Source organism: Ciconia boyciana, chromosome 14 (assembly GCF_034638445.1).
Source record: "Ciconia boyciana chromosome 14, ASM3463844v1, whole genome shotgun sequence".
In the NCBI taxonomy this organism is placed as follows: domain Eukaryota; kingdom Metazoa; phylum Chordata; class Aves; order Ciconiiformes; family Ciconiidae; genus Ciconia; species Ciconia boyciana.
Window position 1 is genome coordinate 8,015,138 of NC_132947.1, and position 21,791 is coordinate 8,036,928.

General features: G+C 39.7%; 1 long non-coding RNA gene across 2 annotated transcripts in view; it reads left to right on the plus strand.

Annotated features, from left to right (window-relative positions):
• The first annotated feature begins 314 nt into the window (after positions 1 to 314).
• LOC140659582 (uncharacterized) overlaps positions 315 to 21,791 on the plus strand; it is a 30,411-nt gene continuing 8,934 nt past the window's right edge. For both annotated transcript variants that reach the window (XR_012045161.1, XR_012045160.1), the window contains exon 1: positions 315 to 451. This is a non-coding gene — a long non-coding RNA (uncharacterized lncRNA). The remainder of the gene's footprint in view (positions 452 to 21,791) is intronic.

A 21,791-nucleotide genomic window follows, 5' to 3' on the forward strand; every position in this document is an offset into this window, starting at 1 on the left:
ATCTGAGGTTTCATTGACATCCCTGGAGCTGCAGACAGCGAGCCCAGACGCAGTATCTGTTTACCACGCTGCTGATAGGAAAGGTCATGATCTAATTTCTTAGCTTTGCATGAAGGCACAAGAGGAATATGTGACCAAGAATTACTCAGTACCAAGTACTCGGTTTGAATAAGCTGACGCCGGGTGTTACACAGAGCCCGCGGCGCTGGTGGGAAGCGGCTCGGCTTTGCACAGGACCGTTTCTTCCAAACAGGGAGGAAAGATAAAAAACCCCGTAGGGAGAGTCACGAGTGACAATATTGTTCCTTTAATGGGTTAACTACAGTATGCGAAAACAGAGAGCTCTTCTTTAAAACGGTTAATTCAGTCAAGCCTTATTCAATAGATAAAAGCGGTTTAAGGACAGGTGCCAGCCCATCAGCCCCTTTGCAGCAGCGCCGAGTTTCAAAGGGTAAGTCACTTGCAAATGCAGTCTGTCAAGAGGTGAGGCATCACTGGCAGGAGTAGGTAGTCACTGGGCTCTCGCTAAATGGCACAAAGGGTAGTTAATACCAAGTTACATTTGCAGTGTGAAACTTCATTTTGTTTGTTTATCAACTATCTCTGACTTTATAATTTATCCCACCCCCACCCCCCGGTTATTTACAGAGTCGGTTCAGGAACACTTTCGGAGCTCACATTTCTTTGTTCTAGCCCAATCGTTCAGAGAAATGAAATCTCTCCGTGTGGGGATGGAAATGCAATTTTCTGAGAAGCCGTGTAACTGGCCAGGCTTGTTTAAAGCTAAGAGAGTTTAACTCTATTGACTTTACTGCTTTGCTTTGCTGTTTAGTTGTACTTGAGTGACTTCATTAAAAAGGAGGGCAGTTACTTAATCGTACAATCCAAACCACTGGTGTCATTTGCAGTTTCCTGTTCTATTCTTACTCAGTGAGCTGAACGAGAATTCTCCTTTAAACTTCTCCTTGAGATTTCATCTGAACAAAAATCTTCTCCTTACACTGCGAGATTTCCTTCCTATCATTTTCTTAAGAGAGCATGTTGGAAAAATTATGCTTTATGGTTTGCTGTAAATGCATTTCTAGCTCGGTTAATGCCACTTTGAAATTCTACCCGCTTGCATAGGCGAACGCTGCCATACTTTATAAGGGCTAGATTGTGTCTCAGCATACCCTTGGCAGGAGCTGATTACCTTTGTTTAGTATTTGTAATACAGTAACACCAAGAGGCCCACTGTGAATCCCTCATAAAAGCAGGCATTGTGTACACAGCCTTCCTAAGGAGTTTAGCCTCCAAGTGTAGGAGACAATTAGTGAATAAAACAAGGGGAAGCGCAACGTGACAGCAAGAGCATTCGGATGCGTGTTCCTGCAGTCCAGTCGAACAGATGCTGGTGCCTCCCAGTAGAGATGGTATTTAAGGAGGAACTTGGAGGAGAGTAGTGTAGTATTTTGCTGTTTCGTTTTTTCTGTTTAACCTGGGAAGTTCCCTTCATACATTAATATTTATTAAGTGATTAAGTACTAGTAGTGCCATTACACAGGCCTGGCCGCTGAGCCAGATATCAGGGTGTTGGTATCCGACACTTAACTTTTACACATGTACACGCAGAGCTGTGACGCTGCTTTTCAGGCACAAGCTTCAGTGCAAACCCTCTTTTAAGGAATTTCTTTTCTGAGGAGAATTAATGAACTTCAGTTTCGTATGCATTTGTGTTACATGCTCTTATATCCCCCTATCCTGCCAACATAACACCAGACAAGATTTTGATTCCCACTCTGTGCAATAAACCCCAGCCTTCTCCCCATCCAACTGCAATACATCTCTTTTTGTACTTATCTTTTTGCCTGCTGGCTGGGCAGGGCACCAGGATTAGGCTGTTGGCAGGTATGTGCTGATTAGTTACCTGACGGTTAAATAGCTATGGAATTTTACTTGCCTTTCCCTTGGTTTGGGTGCTCTCCCCTCTGCCAAGTCATCCATTTGCATAAAAACCAAGGGATTAATCATCACTGTGATGAATTAATCAAGAAATTAATTAAGAAATTTCAGCAGCTCTGCCAAAAATGGTCTGCAGGTTCTGAAATTGTCAATAAGGGGAAGGAGGGTGCTAAACAGTTTGGTTTCATGAGCACCCTTCCTCAGGTGGCATGACTGTGCATGCTCAAGCGTTAGGGCATTTGCAAAGCTTAGTTATACAGAGGCACTTTGAGAGAGGAAAATTGGATACCTGATCATGTGTAAGGTAAGATTTTTTTAAGAGTAGAAAAAGTGCACCTGTAGTTTCCCAAGTAATAACACATAAAAGTATATAATTTTACAAATACACATAGAATTATATAATAATATGTTTACATGCAAAAATTTGTGGAAATGAATGGGCAACAGTGAGGAAAAAACGTAATTTTAAATTGACTGAGTTTGTACCAAAGCATCCCACCCACATGCTCTGACGTGGTGTCCCTCAGCCTGCCCTAAATACCTGAGGAGCAGCAGCATTGTTAAAAACATCATTTCCATCTTCTGTTCCGTGTTGTACAACTGCTTTCTATGTGCTGCTTTATTTTTGGGAAATAGCTAATGCCTCTGCAAGTAATCACACTTTGCATTTTCCCCAGCATTATTCTGTGTTGCCTTTCTTTTAGCTCTGTTCTGACAATTAAAAAGTTACATGCAATTATCTCAGACTGTTTCACACAGTTTTAGGGTGGCCTGGCAACAAATGGTGCTCGAGTCCCGTGAAGATAATCTTTATTTTACCTTCACATAAATATTGCAGAAAAAAGTTCAGGGTACGCATAAGGTTAGGGTGCAAGAGTCCAGGATGGCCTCATTTTTAACTCAGGCCTCTATTAATTTTTCTGTAAGCTTGAAAAAATCTCAGCAAACACTTTTTCCTAATAATTTGAAAATATAATTGCTTGTTTTGTAGGTGTTTAAATGTTATCGAGAATACCCATAAATAGAAGGAGGAGGAGGAGGGAGGGGGGTATCTATTTGTAAGACGAGAAAAGGAACCACTGCCTATTGTTTGACCTGAACAGCTCCCTGATTGACTGGGAGAAGGAATATCTCCATGGGAACAGATGAATGTCTGGTTTTCATGTGGTGAAATCCCCAATCGAGCTCACAGTGGCTTCACTAACATGGCACTCTAAATTGGTTGTTTGCATGCTGTTTCTTACCTTTCGTTAAACTAAATAAGAATACTTCCTCCAAAGTTACTATCCTCCAAAGTATAATAACGAAATAAAAATGCAGGACAAATAACAACCTAAATTAATGTTGGTTTGGGTTTTTTTAAATTTATTTTGGTTTTTAAGTAAAGCAGGCAAAATAATTAAATGAGATTAAGCATTTAGTATGGAACAGTCTTTTCAACGTGCTCTTTTTTGCAGATTTGGGTGATACGGGAGGTATTAACATGCCTCCTCATGACAGAAGAATGCTGTTCGTTTGGCGGAATTTGGAGAACTCCCGAATCTATTGTGTCTACGGGTTTGCTACAGCCATTTACAATGGTCTGTTTTCCCTCCTAAGAGGAGGGAAATGTCAGTTGACTTCAGTACTGCTGAATCTAAAAATAATTTTTAAAAAAAAGAGATTAGAGGTAACAAAAGAACCACAGTTAATGTAACAATAAAAAATTTGCAATCCAGGTTGGACGAAGGAGTGATTCCTAAATATTAAAGCCCCAGTGGTCTTATCTGGACCAGCTGCTTATAATGTCTGTGAGGAATGTGGCACATCAAGTGTGTGAACACTGCAGCTATTGTATCCTAACAGGCTGATTGAACCCTGGATAATTGGCATGTAACCTTCTCTATTAATAGTGCAGACAGATATGTGAATTAGCTGAATGCCTCAGACATATGCCATGCATTAACCAAAAGGGCTTACAATTCTCATAACAACTTGGCTAACTATTACACCAGTAATTATTCTTTAGAACTTGATAATATTAGAGAAAAATCAATAAATAATTTGTAGTTTCAGGACAGATTATGAATAATCGGTTGCACTGTAACGTAATCGCCAAAGGTTGGATTGTAAGGAAGATTCAGGACTGATAGTGTGGCACTTTGATGTTTTTAAAGGGGTCAGAGTGTGATTCTCTGTCTTTGTTTAGCTCTTGTAACTTGAAGGAATCGATAGGCATGTGAAACATTTAGAATAATTTCAGGATTGCTATTCTTTCTGTTGTACAAGAGATGTACAGTCGGGGCCATTGTCTTTGGAAAGACAATAGATTCTTTTCCTTTGTGAAATATGATGTAGAGGGGTAAGTTGGACTTCTTAACTTTTTTATTATTATTATTACATTGTCTTACTGTTCTGAAGTTCTCATCCTTCCATTTCAGTTGTTCGTCTAGGATGAAATGGCAAAAAACACCTTTTACTTTTTAATTAATAGGCTATTCTTAATTAATAAATAGGCATTCTTTTGCTAAAGTGATAGATTGTATGACTCAACTCTGAGTGATCTTTAAAGAATGCAGCATTACAACACTTTAAAAGCAGAGAAATATCAACTATGGGCAGAGAATATTTAAATATGGGAGCCCCTAGAGCTGCATAACCTGTCTGGGAGTGTGTGTTTGGTGTAACAAGCTGCAGCAAACAGAATAATCTGACAGAGCTATGAGGCTTTTTGTTATTTGAGAACCATTTGCAAAGGACTTTTCCTTAGAAAACCTTCTTACAAATTAGTGGGAAATAATTGGATATTTTAGCATTGAAATTCAAGTTTAGATGTTCCAACACTTATGATGATTGTGCTGTTGTTTTGCCTGAAGAAATGGAGATGCATGCAGTCTCTTTTGCAAATGCTTTAGTCATTTAAATGCTACGCTTAGTAATTGCCATGTCAAGTTGGAATCAAATAAACACAGACATAAAAAGTATTTTAAACAGCTACAAATACTACACAAATAGAGACTCTTTCATTTCTGAGGTAGTTTTATTTACATTTGCCATATCCCACAGAGGCTGAGTTGAAAACAAGGTCTTTAGAAGATGTTATAGTATTAGGGCCAGAATTCAAAGAGCTCCCCAATAAAAAGCGAGCACCTAATTTCAGATTATTCCTTGGCATTGATCTATCTTAATGCAGAATCTAAAACTTTTCTTGCCCTTGTCTGATTGTCTCCTGCATGTGAGCTTCCCATCATCAGCTTACAAAAGCTGTAACACTTTCTTCCACCTGCTGCACCTTGTTCTCTAATTACCTGCCTTCTCTCTTAGGATCCTACCAGTATCTCTTCTTTACGGGCTTTTCAGCCACAATATAGCAATTAGACCAAGACTCATCTTTCAGGTTTAAGATGAACTTCCTTCTTTCAGGCCCCCAACTACTAAACCCCTGCATAATCTCAGCTACTGCCAGCATCAGAGAAAGCCCCTAGTTCATGAATGCACCCAGTAATGTGATTTGCACCAAGCAGTTGCAAATGGTTGGAATATGCATCGTATCTAGACAAACTGAAAATCAGATCGTTGGTCTGAACTGTGCTGGTTTGGTCTTGCTCATGCCAGTTCAACAGTATTTATAAGGAAACTGAGGTAGCATAAACATTGTAAAACTAACTTGGCAGTAGTGTTATAAAAAGCTGAGAAGCTAGCATGGGAGAGGGCTGAAATACGTTCCTTTGTGTGCATGAATTTTGCTGCTCGTCTTTCTCATTTCCTGTCTTCCCAATGGAAAGATAAAAAGCAAGAAAGCTCTAAGAGGCAATGGTGTGACCATACAGTCACCAGAACGAGATCTAAGCCACCACCCCAGAGCTCAGCTCCTAGTTTTGGGAAGAATCGGATCTGAATTGATCTTTGCCACTCAGCCCCCTCTCTGACAGCCACAGCGGTGTTGCCTGCCCACCGCGGAGGCTTGGCTTGGAGGCCCATCTGTGGCTGGTTTACGACGAGCTAATTTCCTATCAGCAGTAGGACGTCAGCAAATCAGCACGGTGGAAGTCCTGCTGCCTTTGCTGTTTCCCTTTGGAGCTCTCGGGACACATGAGAACAAAGCAAAAGAAGCAGCCCAAATTATGGCACCCTTTACTCTTGAAAACGGAGGTTATGCCCAGTTTCTCAAGGTGATTTTACCGGGGCTGAATCTCTGCCAAACATGGTAGCCTCAGCCCTAATGTATAATTCCAATTCAATGGATTGCCATCTAGTTCAAAAGGCATGTTATTCTGATTTGTTGGGAAGTCAGAACAATTTGGTATGGTCCTTCACTAGCTCTTGTGACCATAGTAATAATTTATATAAAGATTTTTTTCTCTATATCCCGGCAGATTTTGGGGGAGTGCATGTCTAAGAAGACTTTAAATTGTGCTTGTTTGAACTCAAATAGGTATTTTTGTTTGATACCTATTTATATTTTCATATGTCTAAACTGTGTCATCTATAAAATGTATATAAACTTGTTTTGTGAGAAACGTATATTAAAATGTACATTCATTTCTGTCCTGTCTGTATTGGGTACATTTTAACTGTCTCTATGTACACAAAATATATAACTATATAAGCCTGGATTTATGTCTTTCTCTGCAAAGATGCAGAAAGACATATACACTGCCTCAGAAGTTCTCTGGCTGCATCCATTTGTCAGGTTTCATATTTTCCTCAGTGGCAGACGTGCCACAGTCAGCAGCGAGGAAAAGACTAGTAGAAGCTCGCAGATAGATGACCTTAACTGGGATCAATACAAAAAGCTTCAGGAGCTTATGATATAAAATACTTTGAAGTAAAATGCAAAATTGGATTTCACAAGCCATCATTACTGTTTGTCACTTTGGGGAGGGGAGAAAAAGACCTATGTGCTGTATTTAAAGTGTTCACATAGGAACAGGACTTGAATGAGCTGAGTTCAGAGCAAGCTTTAAAGATCACACTGCCCGTGAGCAAATTACTTCAAAGTCCCCTTGCTTAAGGGGAAAAAAAAAAAAGTCTAAGTAATAAGCTGGTTGATTTTGTGTGTCACCCATGATGGCCAGTGTCAGAAGTATATGCTGAACTGAGAATTCATATATTTTATAGCTCCAGCTTCCCCAAGATTTAGGGCTGTAATTCGTAGCTGCATATGGGTTTAAGCAGGACAGCCGAGGCACTCGCACCTTCCTGGGGGCATCCATCTCCCCTTTGGATGCTCGTGGCCCTGCCCCAGGGACAGCTACGTGGGCATGGATCTGCCCTGCTGCTTCTTCCTTAACGCCTGATGGATTGTGGGCAGAAAATTAAACACGTGGGTCAGGTTTCTCTAGATGAGAACTTGCATTAGAAGTCGGCGTCATAGAAGATGTCGGTACTGTCTTTCAGCCCTAACAACATTAATAATTTCCAAATCGCATCTCAATTTTGGCTGCCCCATTGTTGCTATTCTGAGATGATCAGATTTATTTGCGCTATTTTCACTTGATTATTAAATCAAAGTGTATATTGTCGTTCAGGGTTTTGAATGACTGGTAAGCGTTGACTTCTGAGATGGGAAGCCTTTACTTCTAAAATGAGGGAAGGTTTGGTTTTTCATCTGTATTTAGCATCTGGGAGGGCTGGGTTCGCCAGGCTGGGTTAACCTGATGGGACTCCACAGTTTGAAATTGTTGGAACTTTCTTGGCTGGTGGGTGAGGAAGTGTTTGTCTGAGGGTCTTGCAAAGCACAGAGCTGCTCAATCGAAAGTTTTTGGCATTTATCCGGCAAAGTAGGAAAATATGTTTCTGCTTTGGTCCTTAATGCCCACCCACCATCACATTTTTCTCTCCTGCTCCTGAGAAGGATTAGGTGAGGGGAACAGGAATCTGTCTTTGATTTAGAGTCCTTAGGCATAGTTTTCTCTCTCTTTAAAGTACTGAGCAACGATTTTCAGCTTTTCTTAATCCTGGGAACACCTAACCTTGGAGGGAAAGAAGTCCAAACCTGGTAAAAGTTAAAATAAACTTTGGATATATCTCTTTTTTTTTTTTTCCATTTTCTACCTTTGGTTTGCACTCATGGGGAAGGTTTGCTTTGTTTCATTTGGCAACAGCTTTGTGAACTGCCTTCTTGATGTTTAAAAGAGCAGAAGTAGTGTGTGGCCCTGTGGCTCGAGAAAAATGGAACTGATGCTACTGAAACTGCCTGCTTGGGTAATGCAGATGGTTTATCCGAGGTGGAAAGGGTTATTAATGCAGATTTGGCTTCTGCATTTAATCCAGCTGGTAATAGTTAATAGTGGCCACTGCAATTAACCACAATGCAGAGTAAATATTTCAATTTGATGTTGACATAGAAAAAAGCACAATCTTGCACAAGCTGTGGATCTGTCTCAATTCCGCTAAAAGATAGTGAGATACCGATGACAAAATACATGCACTGCAAGTGGGAACTTTGTGAACTAACCGAAGAGTGGGCTAGAATTTCTGCCCCAGAAGATGTTTGGTGAACATATACTATTTAATGAGACGGTACCGCTTGCAGAATAACTGATGACTTTGTGGCTAAGGCTCCTTCTCAGGATGGGGTAGCAGCAAGTTTTGAGCCTCTGATTTGGATTTCTCTGGGATGGAATGTTGCTCAGAAGCGGGCAGGAGGCTGGACCCACATGTCAAGTCAGTATTAGGACATATGTGTAGAGTGGTAGCATCCGATTAGCTTAGTGGACAGGAGCTATTTCATATCCAATTTCCTCCTAAAAATGAGGAACCAGAACATGATAATCAAGACCTTGTCTTTGTAATTCAGCATCAAAATCAGAAGGGAGACCAGGAATTCTCACTATTAGCTTCTTAGAGTAGAGATCCCAATGTTTATGGAGATTAAGAGAGGTATTGATTTGTCACAGGCCATAAGGTTTCCTGTGTGCCTGACTTTTTCTTTAATTCCCCTGGGTTTGACAACATTGACTTAATCTATTTAAGGACCTATGATGAAGGATAAAACATCACCATCTGCTAATGCAAAGATTTATAACTTACAAAAATCCCATCAACTTAAGACAGTGGGATAGAGAATAAAATCTTCGTGTACCTGTTTAACGTGGCGAAAGAAAAAATAATTCGGAGTTCTTTTAAAGCATATACAGGATTAGCTGAGGAAGAAGATCAATGGATAGAGAGCATCTCCTCGATTACAAACAGATTTTGGTTTATGATGAAATGATACAACTTGGTAGGCAACAGGATGTATTGTATTTAAAATATGTGTTTTGGTTAAGATGTCTTTGTCAGTAAGTACTGTTGCAATCTATATGCCACATACAGTCACAGACACACAGACAGACACACAAGAGCTGTACTCACCTTTCCTTACAGACACTATGAGTCACAGAGTAGTTTGTGTCTTCCTCCACACAGACAATGTACCAATAGCAACATTTTGTAGAATGACAAAAAAGTGACTCACTAGACAGCTTGGTTTCATCAGAGATAAGATTCTGGACACTTAGACTTATTATTTGGTCTGGTGCATTCTGAAAATGAACTCCTTTGATGTGTTTTGTGTAACAGCTGCCACCACAATTCCTGCAAATCCCAATAAACAAGGTATTCTCTCAGTCTCTGTTGGTACTAACATGATGGCTGGCAACATCTAACAAATATTGCTGCAATCATTTGAGAATATGCTCCTGCAGCTGAAATTAGTATACTGAAATATATGCATCTTTCACAGCTTTTCAGTGCTTAGCGTAAGCCCACCTTAACTGATAGGGCAGGGCCTTATCTCAGACTATCTCAAACGGGACCCACTAAGCATGGACATATCTCCTTCCAGCTGTGGGGCAATAACGTCCCATCAAAGCCACCCCACTTTGAGCTGATGCTGCTGCCCTTGCCCTTGCCCTTGCTGGGAGGGGGGGAACCTTGTATGCTGGGCACTAACAAACAGCTGGAGGCAGTAACTTCTTAAACTGCTGCAGCTATATCTACCTTGAACATCAGCCCACAGCCTATGTCTATATTGCAGTTGAAGGCATGATTGCAGCCTGTGTTGACATATCCAACTCTCACAAATTAGCTAATTTAGGTAGTGATAACTGTAAAGCTCTGAAACATGGACTTCAGGCACTTGTACAGTCTGAGCTTGAAGCAGTGCTGTTACAGCTACTTATTATCTGCTGTCTTGATTTCTCATTGTGTTGCATAGACTAAAATATGCAGCAAGTAAAGTGCAATTTAACATTGCACTTAAGCCAGCCTAATGGCTAACTGGCATGCAAAAGAATAGTCTGTTAGATTGGTCTAACTGCTACATCAGGCTGCACGCTTAACCATTTGCTTTAAATGTCCCTGGTTTTGTAAACCCAGCATCATTTACACTTTCTGAAGCTCACTTTCACAAACAAATGTGCAAACATAGCTATGTTGCTCGACTGTAATACTTCTGAAACTCCTATTTATGGCTTTCAGGGTCCAGCCAATTTAGATCCTGTTCAGAAAGTTGTTTTGTGTGTAGCCTGTGAGTAGCAGGTAGGAATTGTTTACATTGATAACCATGATTAACATTGTACTCTTTGCTATGAATAAGTATGTGTGAAGGTTGAACCATGCTGAGTTTATTAGGCATGTTAGTGAAAGAGCACAGTCCCTGTTAAACCTCTGATTTTTGAGGCTATTGTTTTTATTAAAAGAGAATGGTTTTGTCAAAAGAAGACGTATTGCAGCATATTCCTTTTAGGTCTCTAGTGTAATGATTATTCCATTTTTTCAGCATCTCTCAGTCTACACAGGGCACAGCCTCAAAATCATTGAGACCAATGGGAGTTTTTCTTTTGATTTCAGTGAATGTGGATCAGGCATACGGAAAGCTGCACATGAGATCCTGGGAAAGGGCAATGTATCCAAATGAGAGGTTTGTTAATGTAATGTAGACATAAAGCCCAGATTTAAACAGTTCACTAGCAGAAGCCTGTGGTGTAACTGCAGGAATTCTTGATACCTTTACTTCCTGCGCCTCTTAAACACACAACAAAGCAGGAGGGAAATTGTTCATAATAATTAACTGGTTAAAATAAGAGTGAAGAAATCTAATATCATCAGGGTTCAGCAGTTATTGAATAGTGCATAGACCTCATGCTGATTCTATGTAAAGAAATTAATTTCAGCTGCAGAAAATAACCGTCTTCTAATTCAGTACGGACTGGGTCCTCCTTATATAGATGGATGGTTAGCAACGCTGGGGGGGGATTCTCAGGGCACAGTTTGATATGTTTGCTTCAGGGAAGAAATTTACTTTAAAGGGTAATTTGGATGATCTGGGTTACAACACAATCTTATAGACATGTTAATCTATATAAATTAGAGTGGTGAAGTCTGGCCATGGCAGGAAAGGGTGGAGGGGAGGGGGTGGAAAAGGGTTAGGAATGTCTTGCCAAGCCACTGCTGAAGAAAATATACAGTATAACTCTCTATATCAAATATACTGATATGAAAGTATCATTTAACCTGGGCAAATTTTGTTGTTTTTTTTTTTTTATTTGGACAGAAAGATAATTTTAATGTAACATTATGTGATCTTACACTATATTATGTTGATCCTTATCTTATGTAAGAACATGGGCAACCCTTCCCTTGTGCTTTGGAGGAAAAATAATTTTATTGGTGACTCAATATCTACAAAGCTGAAGATTTGTTAATAGGCAGGTACATGGAAAGAAGAAAAGTGGGAGTGAGCACACGTGGGCATGCTTCCTTTGAGTAAATCTTAAGGAAAGTCCTAGCAAAAGAGGAAAAAATATTGGAATGGAATTCATAAAGTCAAACAATAAAAATACATAAAAAAGAACGGATTGTCAGCTGGTATAATTCAGTCCTCTGTGGGCTGTGAGAGAGCAGCGTTGCCAGATGAGCGTGTTTCTCACACAGTATATAAAGGGTGCTTTACCCAAATGTTTTTTTAATCAGTCCATTTTTAAACAATGTAAGCTGACAGCAGCCCTTTAATATGCATCGCCAAGGCTTTCTGAATTGTAAGTAGAAAGGACGAGTAGATTTCCCTGAATTTAGGAGCATGGTCTGGAATTTCATAGGTGGAGAGAAAAGGCTGCTTTGCTTTGAAGTTTTCTGCTTTATATGCTAAACAGTGCTGTTGACTGATTTACTGCAATTTCACATTCAGGGGGCGGGGAAAAAGGAAAGCAGTGACTTTTTGTTGAGTGTGATGAGGAATTATTGACAGATAGGGGTACAAGTTCCTCTTGCTTGCAAATTTGCTTTCAAACACAACAAGTTAACACAAGCGAGGGCTTGTAACAGTGCAATGCAACATTTAGTAAAGACCTGCCACATCTGGCAAACTTAAAACATTACCTGGTTTTCCACAGGGCTTAGGAAAGGCTGTGCTATTGAGGGAAATGCATAGTTTCCAGCTAGCATAAACATATTTTTTATTTTACTGGAAATGCTTAGTGTACCACACTCTTTCACTGGTATTAGAAAAGCTCTTTTACCCTATCTTTCTACTGAATGTTTAAGATTCCTGGAATATTTTGTTTCCACTAGAACATTTAACCAGCCTGATTATGCGTCAGTGGCAGGGACGCATCCTCAATAATAAATTCATATGCATGTGGTGAAATGAACTGTAGCATATGTGGAGTTCCAAGACCAAAAACCTTTGTGACAAAGAAATTCCTACTAAGAAGTGACCTACTAAATTGTGTTCTAAACACTTCGGTTAGAAATTGTATCTTCCCAGTTTTCAGGAATAAATGCCAGACTTTATGTGAAAATACTAAAGCACATTGTACAATCTCATGTCAGCATGTGCAATTTTATGCATAGTAAAAAAAAAGGAATGATACGAAGCTATGAGCAAGAATTCAATAGAGGTTTTGTTTTAGTGTCTCTGAAAGGAAACGGTCTCCTTGAGGAGAACGCTTCTTCCTCGATAGCATATCATTAGTTACTTCTTTACATGCTATGGAAAGATGTTTCTTTGAATCTTTATGTGTGGAAAGAGGCAGAAAAGAGTGTACGATAAAAGAGTCTGCTAAATATAGCATAAGCATCTGAATGCACTAACTCGGTGCATACTTATATGCAAAATGTGTAACAAAGGGAAACATGCCTTATCACATCAAAATATTATGTTTTGTTAGTATGTATTTATGTTCTTTAATGACATTTATATTGGGAAGGAAATGCTTCCTCCTCCTTTGGCAGTAACCAATAGGACAAATTTCATTAACTTAATTCCCAGAAGTGGCATTTGCTCATGTACAGTCCTGCTTAACTGAACCCTTCTGTGCCTTAGTTTCCTGTCTATCAATTATACTTGTTGAATTCTCAAGCATATTATTAAGTCATTTATATGTTTTTAAAGCACTTGGATATCTCATAAAAATGATTGCATAAAAGTGCATTTATATTAGTACACCTTAATAAAAACAGATCATGCCAGGCACAATTAAACTCTTTTTTATGTCCCACCATGCAAATCTTCCTGTATAGCTTGAAGTTTAACTTTCAAAGCTCAGCTGAGTTTATTCAACTGATTACTATCTAATCCACCCACCCATCATCCCACACTCCCTCAAAAAAATGTTACAATCCTGCCCAGAGTGATATTTTTATTTTTAAACTTGAATGTCTAAGCATTCCTCACAGATGTGAGAAAACTTGAGCCTTAATCATTACAGTAAAGCCATGCTATCATTAGACAGAACACAGTCTTTAGCAAAAATCTAGATTTTCACAAATAAATTGGCTGGTATCTACCAGTCAGTTCTGTAGAAAGCCACATTTGAATACCTGGCAGTCTTACATCTGCAAATAGCGTACGTCACTGCAATGCATTACTTGCTTATTACGCTGGGAAACAGGAGCCACCGTCCTCTCTTCCTGCTCCAGCTGTTGCAACATACTGGATCATTTCCTAACTTTCCAAAATGAAAGCAGGTATTGCATCCAAATGACAGCTCATTTGTACATATGCCTTTGCTTGGACAATTGTTTGTAGATTAAAATAATAGACACAATAGGTCTGTGTGATCTGGCCTGTGCTGAAGCATGGGGGCAGAGAAGCGCTGGAGACAGAGGAGTTGGCGGGGGTACAAGATGTGTGTGCCGTTTCTTGTTGGTTCACTCTGTACCCCCAGGTGACCCTCCTGGCTCCTATTCTTCCCTTTACTGTCTTCGTCAGCTTCTTACTCTCAGGGTAAAAACATTTAGCTCTTGTTTGACTCGTAATTGTCCAAGTCCATGCCCAGTGCCCTTTGGGAGTTTGCTTGCTCGCTCAATGCTGTAAAGAGGATTCCCAAAAGAGAAGAAATTTCTTTCTGCTTAAAATATCTGCTCTAGCTTGTTGAAACACCACTCTTACCAAAAAGCAGGCTTTTGGTAAGTGGAGGAAAGGGCTGGCTTTATTTCTGACGGGGGTCACACTAGAGTCTGTTGGAGGTTTTGCCGTACATGCTTTCTTCCTGGTTTCTGCTGTGCTGTTCAGTACTCACATCAAGCTGTTTTGTAGGAAATATTTTATTACATTGAACTGTTTAATTCCCTGGGCTGATGTAAACAAGTATAACTTGTTGGTACTCAGTGAAGTCATGAATATTTATGCCTGCAGAGTATCTTCATTATTTTTAATCTAACTACATTAATGATACTAATTAAATATTAGTACTTGACACTATATAGCAAGTCTGACCAATTCCTTTTGCAAGGATATAGACTCTGTATCTGTCAAAGTAAGGTGCTATATTGATATAAAGACTAGTACTGCATGATGTGTGAAGTTTTAGTTATAATTGTATCATTCTGGGGTACAATCAGAAGGATGGTCATTGTGCACAGCACAGACTTGCATTATAGTGGCAAGCTGCAGCAGCTGACCGAGTGTAGCCGTTAGGAAATTGGCAATTTGGTCTGTCTTTATAATTTTAGCACCTTGCAAAGTGATCACGGAGGGCTTGGGAGGCAGTTCAGGGCTCCTGAGGACGCTTACATCTCTTGAGTTTTGTGGTTTGTGAGATCCAAAGACTCACGTGGGTTTTAGTGTGAGGAAAGAATGATTCCCAAGAAGATCAACCCAGAAGGAATTCTTTAGGGCAGCGTTCAGTGGAAAATCCTACTCACGAAGCCACAGCAAGTACTCCTTAGACAAAACACCTATTTTATGTGTAGATGCAGCTGGTTGGGCGAGACTATCCATCTTTGGGTCCATAAAAGTCTGATCTATTTTATATGAAAATGGCTAATTTGCACAGGCTGGGGAGAAGGAAGCCTCTTCCAAATGATCAATACTTCGTTATTTGTAATAACATTGACTGGGTTATCATTAGTCTTCAGATACTGCACACATGGGTGTATCAAAAGAAGATTAATCACATCTGATTATATACAATTTTAGGATCAGTTCCAATAAACCAAATCACAGTGTTTCATAACTAATAAGGCCTCTTTGAACTCAACGTACCCCTCTTAGGATGCAGATTTACATGGTGCTGAGCACCTCTGGTGAGACAGGGAACAGCCTCTGTTAAATCCTGAAGCCTGAGAAAATCAGGCCTCCCATGAGTTAATTATAGGGGATTAACGACCTATATGAAAAATAACAGATGTGGCTAAACAATAAGTTTGCAAGCAGCAATATGACCAATCAATACAAAGCTGTGTTTAGCAGGCGATTATGCACCAAACATGGCAGGAAGATTAAAAAAAAGCAAAACTCTTCATACTTAAAAACATATTTGAAATGCTGGGAGTATGCAAAACATCCAATTATGAAAACAGCATGCTAGAACTGCTGAGATAACTTCTCATTCTTGTTATTGTACAAGGTGATTTTTAAAAGGTTTGCTTATTTTCATAGCTTCACTCAAACTAGAACAAAATGGACCACAGGTAATAGAACTGCCTTAAATAGTTACTTTGTTGGCAAAGCATAATTTAAAGTCCATTTTAAATCTATATACTAGAGTGACTAATCTAAGCTGGAAACGATGGGAAAAAATAAACACTACGATAAGTAGATATGATATCAGGAGCTGGCTGTGCTTGAAATTTCTCTTGATTATTGCTGCTAATGCTCGAGACAGACAGGAACTGCAAATAAATAAATACGTTCTGTTAATATTTGCTGAAATTTTTGAACACATTCCCTTTGGCTCTACTTGTATCCCGTCCCTCTTTTGCTTTCTGAGAACATATGTGTGATTGAGTTAGGGAACAAATGTTTGGAGAAAAAGTTCAAAGTTTCTAAAACTGGCACACATTAGTATTTGTGTCAGAGAGATTTGTGCACTTTAACCCCAACTCAGAAAAACCGTTCCTGTTCAGGACAGCACTAGCACATCAGGTAAAACCCTGTCTGCACCAAAGCCAGAAGGTATTTGGATGGGGACAGGACTTCTCCCATGGCCCTAGAACTTTTGTGCATGTTTGGGGTTTTAATCCTCCCCCAAAGCCTAGAAAAGACAATGAAATCAGTCCCTTGGGATTTTAATGGACTTTGGATGAGGCTCCCAGACAGCAAACAGAAAAGGTTTTATGTGACTTTGTTCCAGTACTGCAAACTCAAGGATTCAAAATTTGTAAGTCAGACCCTGCAGAATTGTGGCAAAATCATATTTAAAATTATAAATTTGGGATCTTTTTATTGTCTTTTTGTATCTTGAACCTATGTGGTTCATATTTTCCAGCTGCCCTGCTATGAGGGCTAGAGGCTTGCTTTATATTATACAAGGAAACGGAAAGTCTCAAGTGATTGCATGGCTCCTGAAGCATTGGGCTTACCAAAGTCACTAACTGGCACATCGTTTTTAATAAAATGTTGGTGATTTAGCAAAATAACTGCTAACTGTATTTCAAATATCAAATGCTGCCGATTATGACCATTTGGCAAAAATCTTTTTTTTTTGATGCGAGTTTTCCAAAACACTTTAGTAAATCACATTCAACTTGCAAATCAAAACATTGTAGGAAAACTTGACTCCAGATGGATATTTTGCCAAGAAACAAAGAGTTTAATATGAATTTATGTTTATACTTAAAGATATTCTCTACCCTGCAGCTGGGAGGTGTGATGTGAAAGCTCCTAAATAAGTGTCCATAGTGCTCCTACATGCAGACTGGTAAATTCTCTGAATTTTATGCCACCTTAGCTTTGCTATTTGCTTGGGCTAGCTAAAATATATATCCACTACAGTCTCACCTCTGAGCTCCGTTCTTTTATGTGCCAGCCCATAACACACTCTCATTGTTGCAGGTTTTCTTTTAGAGTAGGACACTAGTAGCTATAATAAAGGGCAAAATTTGGCTTTGTATAGATAGACTGTATGGCCATCAGAGCAATATCACTGCTCTTTATACAATTTTATCTGACATGCAGCCGTGATTTGGGATTTTGTGTCTATTTTTACCCTCCGAACTCCTGATCTGAAGGATGTGACAGTGCTTTTTCTAGAAGCCTGACCTAGAGATCAAGGAGGCGCAGAGCACCCACTTCACCCACAGCCTGTAGAGTTTCCTTTACATGCCTTGAGCTTCAAGGATGTCCACATCACCTACAGCAGCCAAGTTCAGGCTGCCTATAGTTTTCATCTGCTTCTGTTTTAGGGAGTGGCCATGGAAAGGATGGATGGCCTGTGTGATAGAAACTGGATGAGGTGCAGCCCATCCACGTGAGAAACTGGAGCATCTTTGGGTCTGTTCGGTGCAGATCCAGTGGGGATAGTTGGAAACTTTGAATAGCCTTGAGCATATCCTCGCTGATTCAGGAGAACCAATTAAAAAATCCTTCCAGTCAAGTAGATGCATCTTACGTTGCATTCAGAAGGTCATAAAGTTCCTGATTAAGCTATCTGCTTGTTATAAACTAGACTCAGGTTTTAGGTATGTTCCAAGAGGCCAAAACTGTAATTCTGGTGTGTGAGAATAAACTGTATTGCTACAAGTAGCTCCAATTCTGTGGTTGAAAAACAACGGATCAGCCATTAAGTAATTCACCTATTTGTTAAAAACATTAATGCAATGTTTTCCTCAGGAGCAGGAAAAAACAAAACAAACAAAGGAAAACCATACCACAGTTTCAGTGAGTTTCAGAGCTATTATGGCCTTTGATTTATGAGTTTTAGCAGGTTCTGGAACAATGTCAGAAGAAAAACAGGGAGAAGCTTGCTGTTACAGCATAACAATACTATAGTATTCTGAAGTTTTATTTCAGAGGATTTAATCTTTTATTTTGTGGCTTTATGACACCAATGGGTTGCATTATTTGCAATTTGCAGACTCACAAAACTGTAAAATATAGTGTGCTTACATTTTGGAATTAAAAAACTGTCACAAATGAATCTAAGCAGATTGGAAATAATACAAAAATCTGTTCATTTTACTAGAAGAATTTGAACAGAAACTGGGCATGATTTCAAAATCAAAACACAATACAAAACTTATTTGGGTTTGCAGTGCTGCAAAGATGCAACCACTTGTCATTTATTCACTGATCATTAAATCAGAGCAGATTGGTATCACTTAAGTGGCAAGATGAAATCAGCATTCCTCTCCTGTGGTCCATTTTCTGTTTATTGTTCTTATCTTCTGTACAAGTGGATAAGGGAAAAAAATAGAGCTAGAACTTAAGCAATTACAAGGTCCAAATGCTCTTGCTTGCCAGTGTTAAGGTAGATCTGTTCTGCATGGGAAGAGACACGGAGTGAGAGAAAACTACATTTTTCTTCATATGAATCATCCTATCTAGAGTCAGTAAAATTCCCACGGAAACTTTAGGGCCATCCAGCAGATCCTGCACTATTTGTTAAAGGGAAATGTTGTGGTTTCAGATTTGCCTTGGGTTCCTATTATGCCATCCATGCTCTTTAGCAGTACAACTCCAATAAATACGCTAAGTCCTGTGGTCCACTCTCTCAGGCATGGAAAACAATCCAAAATGTTGCATTTCTTGGTGTAATGGTAGCTGGTTCCCTCCTGAAAGACTAGCAGGGACACTAGATGCAGAAGCTAAAGAGCTGATAATAAAAGTATTGGCTGCATAAACCCTGCTCGGTTCAAACAGCACTTCCCAGGTTCCCAGAATCTACCTATATCCTGAAGATCCTACTAAGTATTTTTTTTAATTAGCATATATATAGACTTTGATGGGATCAGGTCTGCCCCACATGCAGCTTCCATACCAGCATGAGCATATCAGTTTATCAGTTTGATTTGCCTGCAGAGCTATAAGCTCTAATGGGGAACTGCACCGGGGTGAAGGTGCTCTGCATTGGTCATGTGCTGTGATTCTCCTTCCTACTGAGCTATTGTAAGCTGAAGCAAGGCTGAGTTGTTACTATACAAGTTTTTGCTGCTACAACTGCTGACTTCTGTTAATATAGCTACTCTAGTTCCTGACTCATCACTGACGTAACCGTGCTGACAGAGGACAGCAAGATGGATGCAGTTTCTTCTAGTCAACTAGGTCTTTGTCTGAATATGACTTGCATTTTTTTCCCAGTAGGTTTTAGCAAGAAAAACAGAACATTTCACTGGTAGCCCTTGCCCAAGTAGGGCTGGGTCTCCTGCCATAATATTTGTTGGCTGGGTCAAGCATTTTGATTAATTTTGATACAGTAGGGAAAAAAAAAGAAAAAAAAAGGATTCCCAGAGATTTTCTGACTGATTTTGTTTCTGTAATAGGGCGGTAGTAAAAATGCTATTGAACTTTGAGGTACATGGAGAGTAATACCAGTCACCAAGCAACTAACTTAGGAAAAAGGATGAATGTTAGCAGGAAAACAAGGATATTAGTAAAGCCAAACAAAGCAAAAGCATAAAAAATCAGGACGCCAGCTAGTTCTGGTTGTTCCAAAAAAAAATCACTTCAAAACAAATTCCAAAACAAACAACACTTTGCACTTTAAAAAATCCAAACCAACACATCAGCATTCTAGTAATTCCTGCCATTGAATGTCTGACTTTTAAACAGCACATATTTTAGGAGGAAATATTTGAGCTATATAAATAAAAGGCATCCAAGAATCTTTGTTTTCCTCTGAAATGCAAGGCCAATAACTTATCTCTTATTAACAAGTTCATCTTTTGTTTCCCCAAGGTGCTTTTTTTTGTGTATGTGTGCTCTTGGCAAAATTGTTTGGAACAAAAAGAAAGCAGCTTCCCCTCCTGTTGTTTTGCTGCCTTTGCAAGCATTTATTTTCATGGAGACAAAGCTGGGTTTCCTCTGTGGCGGTGTTGTGTTGCGTGAAATGTCCCAACATTCCTATGAATGGAGGCTTCTAAAGACAGGCTGTTCTGTTTTGAACTTGTTATGACAAAAATAGCCAAAAAAAAAGCCAGCTTGTCAAATTAGGAATTACATGAGGTCAGCAAATTTGGGAACAACCGCAACTGGAGGAGAGAGAAAGAGAGAGACCTAATTATGACTTGGGGGGAGGGCGAAAGGGTGGACCTTTCTGAAGCAAACCCAGAGCTGCTTTTGATCTCCGAGCGCGGTGGGGCACTCAGGACGAGTCTCCCACTAATTTTGGTGGCAAACGATCGGGCCTTAATATGCCTAAAAATAGCATTAATGTGGGCCAACATTCCAGCTTGCCCTCTGCACACCATACAATTATTTCTGCCAGATGCATAAACTTCTTGAATTGTGAGGTTTAGCAGTGCCCTAAAATCCTGTGCCCTCTTTCTCGGGTTTTTCTAAAGTACCTGCCACTATGACCTCAAAAGCTAACTTCTGCAAAAGTCCAGCTCTGAGAAAGCTCTGGAAAGTGAATTCAGCCCATTTTGGAGAAGTTTGGCATTGCAGCACAATAATTTTACACTTGGACCTTTGTCCGGCCTCAGATGTCATCAGGCACAGGGGTTTCTGTCAACTTGGTACAGGAATAAGGATGAACTGTAAAATTCACATCCAGACCCAAGTAGTAAGTCCAGAAGTGGTTTTGATTTGTGCCAAAGTCCAATATTATTTGTATATGTAATTGTAGAAAGCAGTAGATAGTCTAGCGTGGTCTAGGAGACTGCAGATATAGCAGTAATCCAAAACTCCTGTATTCTGATCTTAACGCAGTGCCTCAGTTTGCTTATCTTGTACAATGCAGATAATAATCCGATAATAATGCTGACCGGCAGTGGCACAGGAAGGCGTCAGCAGGCATCCAGCTCAGTCCTGGCAGAGGCCGGGGGAAGCTGCTGGGGGATGCTCTCCCTCCACCTCTCAGTTTTGCAATGCTTGATGAATTCCTGGATTATTTTTTTTTCCCAAGCTCCACCTATCAGTCCCATGATTAAGTGTAAAATTTTACATCCCTAATAAAAAAAGGTTATATCTGCATTTGTTATTTCAGAGGGAAGTTAAAGTTGAGATTTGTATGTGGCCAAACAGCTTAAAAACAAATTAATAATTGTGGTATTTTCTAAGAACCTGATGATTCCTAAGTCAGCTGTGGGGGTGAGGGTGAAGGATGTCCTGACTCCTGAACACTTGGGAATGGCATTCCCAATTGTTTAGACTAATACGGACAGAGCACATTAAAACCTAAGGCAGGAGTTGTTTAGTCCTCTGCCTCGGCTCCCAGAGGGTGCATCACAGAGGAGCGCTGTTCTTGCTTCTTTCCTTTGCTCATATGCAGATGCAGAATCCAAATCACCATCTAGACATTAACCAACTATTTATTCAAACCAAATTCAACCAACTAATTGTTCCCAAGCTTTTCCCTTCACTATTCATTATTTGGTATGTACAATGGGTCCCCGAGGACCTAGGTCATATGACATGCCTCTTTTTTTGGGCCTGTTTGGATAATTAGAGTGTGAAAGTATGACAAATAGTAAATACCAAATTTCCTTGGCAGCAATCAGTT